The following is a 17,605-nucleotide window of genomic DNA, read 5'->3' on the forward strand; positions in this document are numbered from 1 at the left end:
GATGAATAGGAACATGTTATGCAATGATCAAATAGCAACTCTGTTGGCAAAATGTAAAGCAAAAATGGGAATGTTGTTACGGCACTTCAAAACAAGAAAAGCTGAACACATGATTATGCTTTATAAAACATATGTTCGTAGTCCACTTGAATATTGCAATATGATATGGTACCCACACTATCAAAAGGATATTGCACAAAATAGAGAGTGTACAAAGGTCCTTTACAGCTAGAATAGAAGAAGTTAAAGACCTTGACTACTGGGAAAGACTACAATTCTTAAAATTATATAGTCTAGAAAGGAGAAGAGAACGCTACATGATAATTCAGGCATGGAAAACAGGATAGAAGGAATAGCAGAAAATATCATGGAACTAAAAATATCAGAAAGAGCAAGCAGAGGTAGATTAATAGTGCCCAAAACTATACCAGGAAAAATAAGGAAAGCACACAGGACATTAATCCACTACGCACCAGCATCGATAATGCAGCGTCTATTCAATGCGTTGCCAGCTCATCTGAGGAATATATCAGGAGTGAGCGTAGATGTGTTTAAGAATAAGCTCGACAAATATCTAAACTGCATCCCAGACCATCCAAGATTGGAAGATGCAAAATATACCGGAAGATGTACTAGCAACTCTCTGGTAGACATTTGAGGTGCCTCACACTGAGGGACCTGGGGCAACCCGAACAAGATGTAAGGTCTGTAAGGTAAGGTCTCTCTCTCTCTCTCTCTCTCTCTCTCTCTCTCTCTCTCTCTCTCTCTCTCTCTCTCTCAAACTAATAATGACCTATTGGAAATGGTTCGCGTTCCCCGCCGAAAAAGGAATTAGAAGCTGCAAGTCAGTTTAGAAATTAGTGGGCGAATTAGGTTGCTTGAAAGCATCCTGAACAAGAGAGAGAGAGAGAGAGAGAGAGAGAGAGAGAGAGAGAGAGAGAGAGAGAGAGAGTTCATTTCACGTTCTGTACATTATCAAAAGTATCACGCTTGAGTCGAAACACTCAGTTACAAGGAAGCATACCAGTGGGATGTGGAGGTAATCCTCTTAACGGTCTCATGACAGTCTTCTAGGGAATCTACACACGGATATATATACGTGCTATATATTTATATAATACATTATATATATATATATATATATATCATATATATATATATATAATAATATATATATTATATGGATAATATACATATTTGTGTATGTATGTATATATCAACTGAGTGGTGGATTTCCTTATATATGCAACAACAACAACAAACACAACACACACACGTGTAGTGTGTGTGTGGTGTGTGTGTAATATATATATATATATATATATCAATCAGTGCTTGGTGCTTCTGCAGTGTCATTGTAGAAGAGAGGGAAACATCCTAGGATTTACTATTTCCATTTAGAAATATATAATATATATATATATATATATATATATATATATATATATATATATATTATATATATATATATAATGAATAAACGTCTTTATCCTAAGAATGATTTTATGAGCTGCACTTATATAAATGAGCAAGCAATGGAAATAGATCCAAATTACGCGACGATCTCCCTGGGAAAAGGTATGACAGAAAGAGCCGCATTGCCTTAAATCCTATTCAATTTGCATAAGCAGCTCAGGAACGACCGCCTATACCTTTTCCTGCCGTCGTCGATCCTCTCCATAACACGATAGCGTTGGGGGAGGCGTTTGTTTAGATGGAGGCCTATAAAAAGTAGACTCACCCCAGCCGTGCATTTGATGCCTAGGCCAGTCCCTGACGACGCTCCTGATTGGCTGGTGATAAGCCAATGACAGGGCTGCAAACTCTCAGCCTCTCTCAAGAGTCCACATATATGTTCTTCCTCTCCTGAGGGATACGTTTTTCAATAGTATCCCTCAGGAAAGGTGGAACATACATTCTACCTATGTGAACTCTCGAGAGAGACAGAGTTTCCATCCCTGTGACTGGTTTATCAAGAGCCAATCAGGAGCGTCGTAAGGGGCTGGCTTAGACATTAAATGCACGGTTGATGTGAATCTACTATAGTAACATTATTTTCGCCTCCTCGGGGAGTAAGCCTACAAACTACTTTGTTTTTCTTGTTGGGGGTTGGGGAGGGAAGGTCTGTGGAAGAATGTAAAAAGGTCTGGAAAAGGTGATTTTCGTGGTGAGTTAAAAAAAGATACGAGAATTTCAGGACAGGGTATTTTTTATTTTATTTTTCAGAATGAAAATGTGAAAAAATACATAATGTGCATGTTAGACAGTACAGAAAAATTATTTTATCTAATAAAACAGCATATTTATCGCTTACTGGGGGAGTAAGCCTACAAACTACTTTGTTGTTGTTCTTGTAGGGGATAGGAAAGGTCTATCGTAAAGACTAAAAAGGTCTGGAAAAGGTGTTTTGCGTTGAGTTAAAGATACAGGAATTTCAGGATTGGATATTTATGATTTATTTATTAGAATGGAAATGCAACAAATAAATAATGTGCATGTTAAACAGTACAGAAAGATTATTTCTAGTAAAATATTATATTTATTTTAATTTTCGTTGGTAAAGCAAGACTATTTGACCATAGATTTTAGCACGTTTTAATTTACGTTAAGAGTTACGAATATAAATTTTACAACTTATGCGTGAGGGGAAAATCTTGCACGCGACCCGAGTAAGCTGGAGGTTGGATCACATCTTGTGCGATGGGGCCTTTTCTTATACACGTTTATAGTTGTCGAGATATTTGTTTTTAAATTATCTGTTTATCTGTCGGTTGGTCTCTTTATCCATCTGTTTGCCTATCGATCTTTCTATCCATTTCTCTATCTATATATCGATCTGTTTGTCTGTATATTGCTATATCTATCCATATGCTTACCTATATATTGATCTTTATGTTCACTATCTCTCGATCGATACATTTATCTATTTATCTATATATCGATATATTTGTCTATTTATCTATCTCTTGATATACCTGTTTATTTATCGTCCTATCTATAAATCTGTCTGTCTGTCTATCTGTCGATCCATCTATCCATCTAATTATCTATCTGTCGATCTATCTATCTATCTTTTTATCTATGTCGATCTACATATTCCTAAATCTATCTATCTATGTGTCTGTCTATGTATCTATCTATCTATATATATCTATCCGTCTATTTATCTATCTATCTATGTATCCGTCTATTTATATACTTATCGGTCTGAAGTATTTATACTGAATTTTTGCAATAATTTATAATATGAATGTTAGAAAAAAACTTACTTCACTATAAATAGTCATTTGTCTCAGTTTTCCTTTTGATGAATTTACGGCATGATTAGATTTGATAAAACAGCAAGTAATTGGCTATTATGACGAATGGATAAAATAGTAAGTACATGGTTTATACGACTAATTGCTCAAACAGTAAGTAAACGCCTGTTATGACGCCTTCATTGAGTCCTGCTATTGTTAATAATACCATGAAAACATTTTAGACGTGAAGTTCTGATAAATTCATTTCATATTAGCTAGGTTGATGAATTCTGTGATTGATAACTCCGTTACAATGATGATTGCTCTTACTACTAGTATACTGATTCATGACTTAGGTATAATAATGCCCAGTGGATCTTCAGTACAGGATTGGCGTAAAAAGTAGCAAAATTGTTTTTATCCATTTGTAGTCGGAGTAAGATTTATAAATAAACAGTTGGGCAGCTGAAAGTCTCTTGACGTAGTGCACTAATGTGACCTGGAAGTTTAGTATGTATGTATATATACATATATACGTACATATATATATGTATATATCATATATATATATATTATATATATATATATATATATATAATATATATATATATAGACTCGCCAGTCTGATAATATAAAACGACTCACCAGTCTGATAATAATTAGAAACGTATCCAATCCAGTAAAATTCGCTGACTGGATCCGTCAATGAATCTCAGCTCTAGAGTACCTGTATGTGATTAACAGTTTTTTTGTAACAGTTTTTTTTAAGAAAACGAGGCAAATTCAGCTTATATAATGGTTCATTTTCTCTCAGAGTGGGAGTGGGGTTAACAGAGTTCGCGTAGTTGTTCCTCTTCTCTAAACTTTGACCTTGAATCAAAATAACAGAATTGAAGATTTAAAAAAAATTTGAAGAGACAGAGCAGAAGTTCAATAAATCACTGTAGTCAACGTCAACGCTCCCCCCTGGCAATAAAAATAAATAAATAAAAAAACAAAAAAATAAATAAATAAACTACGATCGAGCAAAAACCACAGAATATATATATATATATATATATATATATATATATATATATATATATATATATATATATATATATATATATATATATATATATTCTGTGGTTTTTGCTCGATCGTAGTTTATTTATTTATTTTTTTGTTTTTTTATTTATTTATTTTTATTGCCAGGGGGGAGCGTTGACGTTGACTACAGTGATTTATTGAACTTCTGCTCTGTCTCTTCAAATTTTTTTTAAATCTTCAATTCTGTTATTTTGATTCAAGGTCAAAGTTTAGAGAAGAGGAACAACTACGCGAACTCTGTTAACCCCACTCCCACTCTGAGAGAAAATGAACCATTATATAAGCTGAATTTGCCTCGTTTTCATAAAAAAAACTGTTACAAAAAAACTGTTAATCACATACAGGTACTCTAGAGCTGAGATTCATTGACGGATCCAGTCAGCGAATTTTACTGGATTGGATACGTTTCTAATTATTATCAGACTGGTGAGTCTTTTGGTAGGGGTTAGTGCTGCAGTCACTTTTTTAAAAAGAAGTGATATTTTACGTATGCTGGCCTACCTGTCTGGTGCCACAATAGAGGCAGTTTAAAAAAGTGATATTCTCCATATACTGGGGCAATTAAAAAAAAGTGATATTCTCCATATACTGGGGCAATTAAAAAAAGTGATATTCTCCATATACTGGGGCAATTAAAAAAAAAGTGATATTCTCCATATACTGGGGCAATTAAAAAAAAGTGATATTCTCCATATAGTGGGGCAATTAAAAAAAAGTGATATTCTCCATATACTGGGGCAGTTAAAAAAAAGTGATGTTGTCCATATACTGGGGCAGTTAAAAAAAAGTGGTGTTCTCCATATACTGGGGCAGTTTAAAAAAAAAGTGATATTCTCCATATACTGGGGCAGCTAAAAAAAAGTGATGTTCTCCATATACTGGGGCAATTAAAAAAAGTGATATTCTCCATATACTGGGGCAGTTAAAAAAAAAAAAAAAGTGATGTTCTCCATATACTGGGCCACCTGTCTGGTGCCACAGTAGAATCAGTTCTTCTGTTTTTCGTTTGATTTTGTTGTATTTTTTTATCTTTATCTTTACCCCTTGGATTCAAAATTACTGCACTGCAACGTACAAGAGTGAAAATCCGACTGCAGCCAGCTGCTGCGGCAGCGAGATCAAACACGTAATATTACCTAATGGGTTTGCGACGTGACGAGCTCTGATTACTTTTAAATCCCCTGGGATCCAGTCCATTTCAACAAGGCTTACGCTTGCTCAGTTACGATCGTGTACGCTGGAATTACTGGCAGCCTTTAGACACAGACGTTACGCCACACAGACTGGTAGGGAAGATATTTTTTGTTGCACCGTATATTAAGACCATGTTTTTGAGCAAGATTGGAGCATGCCTCGGTTAGCTAATTTCATTACCATTGTCTCACACACACGCGCATATATATATATATATATATATATATATATATATATATATATATATATATATATATATATATATAATATCTATATATATCTATATGTGTGTGTGTGCGTGTGCGTGTGATTAAAAGTCCACAGTTATGTATGGCATTATGTTTTTACTGGTATCATTTTTTATCTTGATATTCCTCAGACTTTAAATGCAATAACTTCGATTATTTCGAAGACAAGGCGACCTAATTGGAAACGTATTAAGAACACGTTTCAGAAGGGCACATATGCCACCCCCCCACCCCACCCCCACAAACACACACGCGCACAAATGCACGTTCACACAGGAGGGAAATTAAATAAGTAAAGGACGTGCTTATTGTTAAAAAAAATTGTAAATAAAAACTAATTTTAATTTGTTTATTGTATATGTAAATGTTAGCCCGCGAATTTAATTTTACTGCGCCTAGGTCTAAAGATTCTGCCTAGAATCCAGTTATTATTTTTATTATTATTATTATTATTATTATTATTATTATTATTATTATTATTATTATTATTATTATTATGCTAAAGGGTAAAAATAATCAAATCTAATGAAACCCTGCGTGATTTTCCTCTATAATAAATAACAGTGAAAACCTGCAGAATTCCTGCTGTTTTTACAAGAAGATGTGAGTTGATTCTTATTAATCGTATATTTTAGGTAGTTGCTGAGGCAGTTAGATCAAGTAATCTGTTGTCTGTCATGCGACATTCATGTCAGGAAAGACTGCATGCATAATTTCCATTATATATTTAAATGTGGAATGACGACCTTCAATTTTCTGAGTTTTCTTTTAAGAAAACCTAATTCGGAGGCTTAAAAAGGGCCGTGTGGCGTGTCGGCGACTTAATTAGGTTCACCCTTTTCCAGAATGCAATCGCAGAACCTGACGTCCTTGTATTCTTGGAATTTTATTTCCAATGCAGTAAATATTACAGACTTTCCAAGATTCTTTCTTAATCTATAGAGGGCAATTAGTGGCTAGTATAACTATAGGATCTCGCCGATATTTTCGTTAGGAAAATGTTCGTCTTGACAAGTTTGTAGGAATTGTATGAAGGCCATTAGCAGAGAGGTTTTAATTGTTTCAGTCAGTAACTTGCTGCGCCGTATTATCTTCAGAGGAAGTTTAATTCTCAGTTCAAATGATTGTGCAAGAACGGGCGGTTAAAGCAGCACCACGTTTGACATTCAGATTCAAAACACTGATTTATAATTTCACTTAGGCTAACCATCGCCATATCATTTACTCTTTAGTTCTTTGTGTGTGTGTGTGTGTGTGTGTGTGTGTGTGTGTGCGAGCACACTCGCAGAGAATGTTTGTCTGTAAATTTCCTTTATCCTGGTGACATTGTAGCCCAAGGTCGTTGAGCCGCGAAAGGATGTGGTAGTCGGATATTCTTCTTGTCAGCAGCCGGAAAGGAATTTGTTAATCTAGCGAACAAAACATTAAAAGTATTTCATTTAATAGAATGTTTTCTGAAGAGAGTATTTTCATTTTTTACCTGCTATATGTTTATTGTGATACGCAGCTGTTATTTCAAGTTATTAAATCTTTGTTACTCTGATGAGGTCAGAGATTTTTTAGAAGATTCTTTCATTGTTTGCGAAAATGAAAGTTTAAGTTAGGATCATCGGATCAATATAGAAAGGAACTGTGCTTGTTTCTTAATAAAGAAGAACTGTTCTTGTTTATTGATAAAAAGGAATTGTGCTTCTTTCTTAATAAAGAAGAACTGTTCTTGTTTCTTGATAAAAAGGAACTGCTCTTGTTTCTTGATGAAAAGAAACTGTCCTTGCTTCTTGATAGGAAGGAACTGTCCTTATTTATTGATAAAAAGAAACCGTTCTTGTTTCTTGATAAAAAGGAACTGTCCATGTTTCATGATAAAAAAGGAACCGTTCTTGTTTCTTGATAAAAAGAAACCGTTCTTGTTTCTTGATAAAGAGGAACTGTTCTTGTTTCTTAATAAAAAGGAACTCTCCATGTTTCTTGATGAAAAGGACCTGCTCTTGTTTCTTGATGAAAAGGAACTGTCCTTATTTCTTGATAAAAAGAAACAGTTCTTGTTTCTTGATAAAAAAGGAACCGTTGTTGTCTCTTGATAAAAAAGGAACTGTGCTTGTTACTTTATATAAAGGATCTGTGCTTGTTTTTTTTTTATAAAAAAGGAACTGCTCTTGTTTCTTGATAAGAAGGAACGATGCTTGTTTCATAATTAATCTTTGTTTTATTGGCATCGCGTTGATATATCATTCTGTCACAGTTTCATTTCCAGATTCATGTCTGAGTGAACAAAAACTTCCTACCTCATAATCTTCAGTATTCGCGTTCTTCTCTGATCCTGATATTTTAACTCTTCTCCAACAACGATCGTAGGTTGTTCCTGAGCCATCGAATATGCAACAGCGAAGCTTTCCTTAAATAATGGCGTATTTTATGCAGACTACAAACGCCTGTGTTGCATAATGCCATCACCTCTCTGCAGAACAGATTTCATGATGCTTTTAGTTTTCAAGGAGTTGAATTATGAAGAAACCCGAAACGCTGAGTCGAAGATCTGTCATCTGCTAGAAATTATATAAATCCAGTAATAATAAATATGGCGATTGGAATGGTATATAAAATATATGCCGAAGGCAAAGCGCTGGGACCTTGGAGGTCATTGAGCGCCTAATGGGAAATTGAAAGTATAAAGGTTTACAGGTGTAAGGTGTAAGAAGAGGAAAGTATGATGGAAGTTCAAGGATATGAACGAAGATACAGTAAAAGGAATGAATGGAGTTGCTTTAGACAAAGGGTGAGATGATATATCGATGTAACCGTTATAAAAAAATTAGTTTTAAAAGGGGTGAAGGGTTATTGACCTCCCAAAATATGTTGTTTCCTTAATGCACTAAATCCATTTGTCTCATATTGTTCATAAACGTCAAGTCCGCTATTATAAATAAATCAGTATTTTTCACCCCAAATCTGCCTGCGGCTTCAGCGTGACAGATGGATTTGCGCGACTTGACTAGCTAGTGCCCGTAACGTCACTGGGGTGGATTAGGGTATCACCAGATTATATATAAACGCTGCACATGACGGGGGCATTTCATGTTGACTGCAATGACGTATGTTTTCACTTAACCTTAAGTTTGTGGTCATGCATATGGTCTAAGCACCATCCTCCTCTGTAAGTCTTTTGACTTGTGTCAAAATCTTAAATTTATTGGTGACAGCGACCAGCTGAATCTTTCTTTGTATTGTTAGCCTTTTCAAAACTTACCTCCTTTCATTCCTTTAACTGTACCTCCGTTCATATTCTCTTTCTTCCAATTTACTTCCCATCCTCTCTTAATAATTGATTCATGGTGCAACTGCGAGATTTTCCTCCTGTTACACCTTTCAAACCTTTTCACTGTCAATTTCCGTTTCAGCGATGAATGATCTCATAGGTCTCAGCTGTTGGCCTTTGGCCTAAAATCTGTATTCTTTTCCATTCTTTTCAAAACGTAGTACGTATAATATTTTGCTTTTGTGTTTTAATTGCTTGTAGTTATGATCATTTACTGTTAACCGTCGTTGGAAATTTTGCACCTTATCCTAGAAAATGGTTAAATATAGATTGTTTATATTCTTTTACAGTACTGTGTGGCTTCTGACCTAAATAGAAGAACAAAAGGTTGCGTGGGATCGTTGTGGGTCTACTTGATTACCAGCACTGGTTCCAAGAGCAGAGAGCAACAGGTCAGTAACATATCTCAGTGTGGCTTTTTTCTCTCTCTTTTTTTCTCTTTTTTTTTTAACTGAAATTCGCCGTAGTAATTCTAGTTCCGTTCAGATTGCGTTGCATTCGTTTTGAGATTCAGTAGGAATTGTCTGAATTATCAATTACCTCGCATCTTGAAGCTCTAGAATATCCTTTCACCTGTTTTTAGGAACCTTTTCATGAGTTTGACTTTTAGGACTCGGATGAGTATAACAAGAGCTTGTTTTTTTTTTTTTTTTTTTTTTTTTTTTTTTTTTTTTTTTTTTTTTTTTTTTTTTTTTTTTTTTTTTTTTTTTTTTTTTTTTTTCTGTCGCCCTCAGATCTTAAAAACTGCTAAGGCTAGGATGCTGCAAATTGTTATGTTAATCATCCACCCTCCAATCAGCAAACATAACAAATTGCAGCCCTCTAGCCTCAGTACTTTTTATTTTATTTAAAGTTACATTTAGCCATAATCGTGCGTCTGGCAACGCTATTGCACATGCCATCTCCTGGCCCTGGCTGAAAGCTTCATGGGCGACGGGTCATACAGTATTATACAATGTACAGAATACTGGATTGCGCCGAAGAAACTTAGGGACATCTTTTACTCGTTTTCTGTGTAAGTTATAGATAGCATAGGGTTCTTGGTTCCCTTTCCACTGGAAATTTGCTGGAACTCGGCATTAACGTCAACGGGAGAGAACTTAATTATCTTTATCGTTTTCCTTTCGTTTTTCTTAAGACTGATTTTGCGCATCACTTGTTAAAGCGGTTAATTTGTCAAGTTCATTGCGATCCATTTTTTTTTAATAGATACCCTCTTTTTACTTAATGCGATTGCCTTTGATTACACTTCGTGAGTCACTCCTATTAATTTAGTAATAATATTTTGTTTCATCTCTCTGTCTTGGCTTACTTCCCTCTCCTCTGTACATCATCGTGCTTGATTTGTCTCTAAAGCCTTTCCTCCTGCAGTATTAATCGGATTTTCTTCTCTGTGCCATCATTTGGGTGTTTTAATTTTCTCTCTCTCTCTCTCTCTCTCTCTCTCTCTCTCTCTCTCTCTCTCTCTCCTCTCTCTGATATTCATGATTTCATGGGTAAAAATTCAGTTGAAGAAGTATTTTGTATATTCTCTTGGCTAGTTTGTCGAAATTCGAAATTTCATGTTGCTCTTTAAATGTTGTTTCGATATTTTTATACTTCTCTATAAATATTGTTTCAAAATCTTCATGTTGCTCTTTAAATGTTTCAAAATCTTCATGTTTCTCGTTAAATATTCCAAAATCATCATGTTGTTCTTTAAATGTTTCGAAATCTTCATGTTACTCTTTAAATGTTTCGAAATCTTCATGTTGCTCTTTAAATGTTCCAAAATTATCATGTTGCTCTTTAAATGTTTCGAAATCTTCATGTTTCTCGTTAAATATTCCAAAATCATCATGTTGCTCTTTAAATGTTCCAAAATTATCATGTTACTCTTTAAATGTTTCGAAATCTTCATGTTGCTCTTTAAATGTTCCAAAATCATCATGTTGCTCTTTAAATGTTTCGAAATCTTCATATTCCTCTTTAAATGTTCCAAAATCATCATGTTGCTCTTTAAATGTTTCGAAATCTTCATGTTGCTCTTTAAATGTTCCAAAATCATCATATTGCTCTTTAAATTATTCAAAATCTTCATATTGCTCTATAAGTGTGGTTTCGTTAATGATTTTAATTAAGAGCACTCAGCAGTGCGCACCCAATTTGAAACTCCTATCATGCAAAAGACACCATTAGAAGTTTAACAAACGTAATTCACAAGACGTTTAAGGAAGTGATACGATATTCTGAAGATAGGAAATGTTGAGCCCCAAGCATATTATTTTAAAAAAAGGTTCTAGGATTGGGATTCCTGAATGTTCTCTAAGAAGTTCTTGTAACGCTCGAAAAGAAGTCTGTGGTGTTATTAGGGAATGTTATTCTATATCAAAAGATTGACCGTTTGCCGGAAGCAGCGTCATATCATTAGGAATCATTTTAGTTGCGTTGGCATTAGAAGATACCTTTATCAGATTCTTCACTTTCTCTCAGCATTCCCTTAAATATTTAAGATTTATGGTTAGGAGCATTAGCTTGGAAGGCTTTCAAATTGGGTATTAGTTTGAAAGGAAAATATCCTGGATTTTAGAATCAGACGAATTTTTATTCAAGATTTTGTCATTAATAATAATAATAGTAGTAGTAGTAGTAGTAATAATAATAATTATAATAATATTTATTATTATTATTATTATTATTATTATTATTATTATTATTATTATTATTATTATTATTATTCAGAACCATCTTGGAAATTTAGACTGCATTACTTTTACAACTATTGCGGAAACCACAGACTGCTCGTCATTCGCCGGAAATTCTCCATCTTCGAGATTATTCGGGAAGGCCTCAGAGAGTTTCCTACTCCATAAATGTTATGAGTTTATAAAGAAAAACGAACCCTCTATACTCGCCATCAAGAAATTGAAGTTAAAAGACCTCCCACATCCTGCTCTCTCTCTCTCTCTCTCTCTCTCTCTCTCTCTCTCTCTCTCTCATGGAAGTAGATTGCCCAGAGGTCCTTTCTCTGTCTCTGTCTCATGGAAGTAGATTGCCCAGAGGTCCTATTTATCTTTCTCACATGGAAGTAGATTGCACAGAGGTCCCTCTCTCTCTCTCTCTCTCTCTCTCTCTCTCTCTCTCTCTCTCTCTCTGCGCAAGAGGCGTTATAAAAGAGCAACATTCTCCCTGCCAATTAAAAAGGGTTGCTGTGTGCTCCTTCAGTTCGTCTCCTCCCTGTCCTCTCAAGAAGGTGGCCAACGGAGATCCGGTCTGAGAACAAGGCTTCGCTCTCACTTACCCCAAAGTGCTTGAGATACTCTTTCTCTTTGAAGATCTCGTCATGCCCAGGTGCAGAGAGAGAGAGAGAGAGAGGAGAGAGAGAGAGAATAACGCAATACATATTCTGTTAAGACGAAGGTTATTCATGGCTGATGGCCATATGAGTCCGCACTCCCGAGTGTCAGTTTCGCATTACGGATTTGTTTTTTATATCAAATTCTTCAGCCATTCTCGAAATCCGATTTTCTCGTAGCCCTTTCCCACCGAAGGCTAATGCTAAAATCCCAGTATTATATCTTTAGATTGACCAAGGACCGATCATTCCGTCAATGTCTGACGAATAATCTTCCAATCTCTGACAGGAAGGGGAAGCTTGAGGATGAATATAATTGTGACGTTGCGAATTCTTTCTCCTTTTATATTTTCTTTTGCGTCTGAGGACGAAGATGTAAAGAAGGGCAGGAATCGAAATATGACTTTTATCCACGGAACAAAGTGGCGGTTTTCCTGTTTTTAGTCTGATGACTACCTATGAAATAAATGAAAAGTAAACCAAATTATAAATTTCGGTACTATTGCTTGTACGGCTGCTGTGAACAATAGGTCACCAAGCACCAAATAAGACTCAGTAGTTGACAGTTTTTACGCATTGGCTCGGGATGCGCTAAAAATAGATAAATAAATAATAAAACTCTTGGGAGCAACGTTTAGATTGACAGTACTATTTGGCAGAAAAAGTCGACTGATCACATTTTGATGGAAGGGTGATTTATCAGGGAGCGAGTCCGTCGTACTGATAGATTTGATGCTCAGAAAAGGAATATTTTCTCATTCAGTCATTCAGTGGTACCCATAACTTCACAGAGGAACGTAAAAGCGTGATGAATTGAGCTTAGACCGTCTCAGTTTAAAGACGTTTAAAAGAACTATAGTAGATTCACATAAGCCGTGCATTTGATGTCTAGGCTAGTCCCTTACGACGGTCTTGATTGGCTGTTGATAAGCCAATCACAAGGTTGGAAACTTTCAGTCTCACGAGAGTGTTCGCATGTGCAGGATGTATGTCCCACTTCTCCGTCTTTCAGGAGAGTTGGAACATCATGTGAACTCTCTAGAGAGACTGAGAGTTTCCAGCCTGTGATTGGCTTACCAACAGCCAATCAGGAGCGTCGTAAGGGACTGGCTTAGACAGCAGATGCACGGTTCATGTGAATCTACTATAGGTAACAAAATAGAAACGGAATATATCTCATGAAAAGTGAACTGGACGTAGATATCTCCTGCTTCTGTCAAAGATGCTTCTCATCTCCTTCTGAATAACTATTTGCCTCAAGTGATGGATGCCCAGCAGAAGAAACCATTTATGGAGAAGAGATTGTGTAGCGCACATCTCATTTTGTGAGAGGACTTGTTATTACTGTACATTTTTTTTTTACCTGTATTACTTGATTTAGTAAGAAACTGTGAATGAATCCAGTGCTCCATAAACCCTTTCTGATGTGTGATACAATATATATATATATATATATATATATATATATTATATATATATATAATACAACATACATACACTTATATGCATCATTTATTCGATTTATAAACCTCCCAAGTTCAAAGAATGTCCAACAGATCTTTACAACATATCGCTGTAATTTTTTGGTAACATGATACCCAATACTATTATGCATCATTTTTTTTCTAGTTCCTTGACGCTCATGATTTCGAATGCCATCGTTGCAGTGTGGAGTCCAAGATTTCTAAAATACGCCGCTCGAGCATCGCAAAGAGATGAGAACTAAATCTTGTAAACAAGACTCGAGACTGAATGAAACAGTGAGATAAAATGAACACGATCAGAACTTCGAAACTTTTCTGAATCGAATTAGGTGAAGCTTTTGCGTTTATGACTAGTAGCTGTTTGGTGTGATCATAAAAAATGCAATCTATTTATCGCCATCTTCAGACGGACGATGATCATATTTGATTTAATAATGACCAGGTAAATGTATAATTAGCCATTTAATTCCGAATGATTACATTAATTTTACATTAATTTTGATTTATTAGTTTCAAATTACATGCAGTCTGGAACTTCATTCAGCATTCTGTCATTAACATAAATTATATTAAAATTAATTATGCATCCATACGCGCAAATGATTTACTGTCATTAACGTATTAAAATTATTTATACATCCACACACGCAAATGTTTTCTTAGTAATACTTTGCATAAGGCTATTGCTAGGGATGCGAACATATTTCAAGGTTTCTGAACTTGGTAAAGTTGCAGGTTTTGCATTTTTAGCACCATGTAGTTATATGTATGTATATATATGTGTATATATATATATATATATATATATATATATGCATATATACATACACGTACAAGTAGACGTACATACATACATGTGTGTGTATACATATGTATTTATGTCGTATATATACTCCATTTCATGGTAGTGAGCGCAGAGTTTAAAGAAGATAGGCGATTTACAATCAGGCTCAGTGGCAACGCGCAGTCCTTAAAGACGGGGTCAGTTTGGCAACAGTAACCCCGGGAATAATTGAAGGTAACAGCGCGGCGCTTATAAATATCGTTAACGCGGTCATATGATAAGAGTTGGGGGAATAACAGATTAATTGTGGTTTGTTGCAGGATCTAAATGGAGAAGACTGCATTGGCAAACTAGGCCTGATCAAATTAGATATTATTATTTATTAGGACTTTTATTGGAGTTATTGATTGTAAAGTTTTCAATTGTCGGCGTTTTTTCGTCCTCCTCTTTTTGTTACTTTCGTCTATCATTTTCCATTTATAGCGCTAATTTTTGTGTATTTTATTTTTCTAGCTTCACTGAGTTTCATGCCTTTGATCATACTTCCATTTCTTTAGGGTATAGGTACTGTAACGCCGCAGCTGTTTTTATTTCGCTTTCATTAGTATGTCTTTTAAAATAATTGTTGTAGGTTGGAGACGGTTAACGTCACCAGTCGCCTTCCGCAAAACGCACCTGTCAGGAACACGTATTGAATCTGTCCGTCACGGAAACTCTTCCTATTGTTATGCTGACCATTAATATTCCACGCGCTGTTTTCTAGGCATACTAAGAAAGAGACTGATGAGGAAAGTTGAAGGAGGAGGAGGAGTTAAAGCGGTAAGGAAAACGTCGATGACTACGTTCTGTAGATGATTGTGCTCTAAATAACAAATATATCACAGAAGATGCACTACTTGAAACAAGTAAAAAATGCGCACGAGTTTTCTGTAGAGCGTAAAATGCTGTATGAAAGTAAGCAAATCAAAGAAACTTTCAGCCAAAGCTGACTTTAACCTTGAATAAAATAAAAAAATAAAAATAAAAATAAAAGAAACTACCGAGGCTAGAGGGCAGCAATTTTATACGTTTGATGATTGGAGAGTGTATGATCAACATCCCAATTTGCAAGCCCTCTAGCTTCAGTAATTTTTAAGATCATAATAGTTTTCTTTTACGGAAAACTGAAATCCAGAGAATGTGATATGGAAATTTATGAGAAGTGAGCTGTGCAATCTGGTAGAGGAAATAAGTAGGCGGTTTTCGGGCTATGTAATGGAAAGCCATCTAAATTGGAAAGTAGATAGATATAAGATTGGATGGTGAACTTAAAATAATACAAGTTATAAATCTGAAGTAAATAATAATAGCAATGACAAAAATAATGTGGAAAACTATGGGGGAAGAACTACTGTGCAGAGGTGAGTTAGAAATTGTTCAAGATTTTGGTGTGATTGGGCGTTAATAAAGAACGTATGTACACCATTAGAGGTATTTGAAGTGTGTTCCTATAAGAGAATGGAAAATTGAAGTGAACGGAACAGAAAACAAACGATGATGTAATTTACATGGTGGAAAAAAATGATTAAGGCAAAAGGTACTTAAAGAAAAAAAATATCAGGTAGGATAATAGAGCATAGAAAGAAAGGATAGAACTTTCTTTATGGAGTTTCGGAGAAAAGAGATGAGTGCAAATTACCGCCTCAAGAGGCGGTAATTTGCATTATCATTATCATCACCTGGTGATCATTATCATCACCTGGTGATGATAATGATCACTCCAATAGCCGGTATTGGTCCCAGAAGAGGTGCGTTGCAAATTAATGACATCGGAGATATCGAGTGAGCCTAGAGAATCATTTCATCCAGATATAAAATGGATAGGTCGAAGATGTCTGCAGTGCCTGGCGCTTGTCCTAAGTAAATAAATAAATGGGGTTCAAGCGTCTGCCATTGCGTTTGTAAGGAAATGCCGATGAAGAATTTGTCGATTGTGCCATCACTTCTATCGCTTATAAAATTATAATGTGATCTCAGTTTACTTACCCACGAATTTCTCTTATGGCCGTTACCGCCGAAGGTGAATAAAAAAAGCGTACATTTTGGCTTCACATTTTTTGGGGTTATTTTTTGCTTTGCAAATTTTTTTTTTTCAATTTTGCTTCGTCAATTTGTTTTGATGTATTTCATGATCAAGGTGAATTTGTTATGAATTCACTTTGAGAAGTGGCTGCGGAAGTACGTGAAAAAATTATGTATATATATATATAATATATATATATATATATATATATATATATATATATATATATATATATATATATATAAATATATATATATATATATAGATTGGCTGCGATACGTGATATATTTAGTATATATATATATATATATAGTATATAGTACAGATTGGTAAAAATGTTCTGTTACAACAGAATTCCATCTAATAGGAGCCCATAAAAACACCAAAATATGAGAGAAAAGTACTAATTTCAGAGACTGCTGTTTCTTCTCTCTAGGTAGATATGATGATAGTTTACAGAGGTGGAAAATATTTATACCAAGAGATCCATCCACAGCTAAGCCAATTTAGGTCACCCTCGCTGATAATCTTCCTTTAAACTTCTTAAGCGTTGGTTGAATGAAAACCTTGTCGATCACATCTGAATCCCATGCTCCTTTTGAGATGTTCATTACCGGCCTCTCTTTTATTAAGGCCGATTCCATCATTTGACTTTTGTACTGGCAGTTGCTGCTATAAATTATACGTGACAAATTCCAGTTTATTCTATGGTTATGTTCATTTATATGGTTGTCCATACCTAACTGACCGCTTGTGTAGTATTAATCTCTGGGGAAGTGATTTTCCTGTAAATCCGATGTAAGATTGGTCACAGTCCTGGCATAGGATTTCATAAACCCCTGTTTCCTTGGG

At 35.1% G+C, this 17,605-nt stretch overlaps 1 protein-coding gene across 5 annotated transcripts in view; it reads left to right on the forward strand.

The window, feature by feature from the left end:
* The window catches only part of LOC135217312 (uncharacterized), a 214,545-nt gene that overhangs the window by 119,972 nt on the left and 76,968 nt on the right, over window positions 1–17,605 (forward strand). For 4 of the 5 annotated variants that reach the window (XM_064253094.1, XM_064253092.1, XM_064253096.1 and 1 more), the window contains one exon: window positions 9,380–9,481. The exons of the other annotated variant lie outside the window; for it this stretch is intronic. The gene's annotated coding sequence lies outside the window, so the exon portion shown is untranslated. The remainder of the gene's footprint in view (window positions 1–9,379; window positions 9,482–17,605) is intronic. 5 annotated transcript variants of the gene reach the window in all.

The sequence above is a fragment of the Macrobrachium nipponense genome, chromosome 7 (assembly GCF_015104395.2).
Source record: "Macrobrachium nipponense isolate FS-2020 chromosome 7, ASM1510439v2, whole genome shotgun sequence".
Classification (NCBI taxonomy): Eukaryota; Metazoa; Arthropoda; class Malacostraca; order Decapoda; family Palaemonidae; genus Macrobrachium; species Macrobrachium nipponense.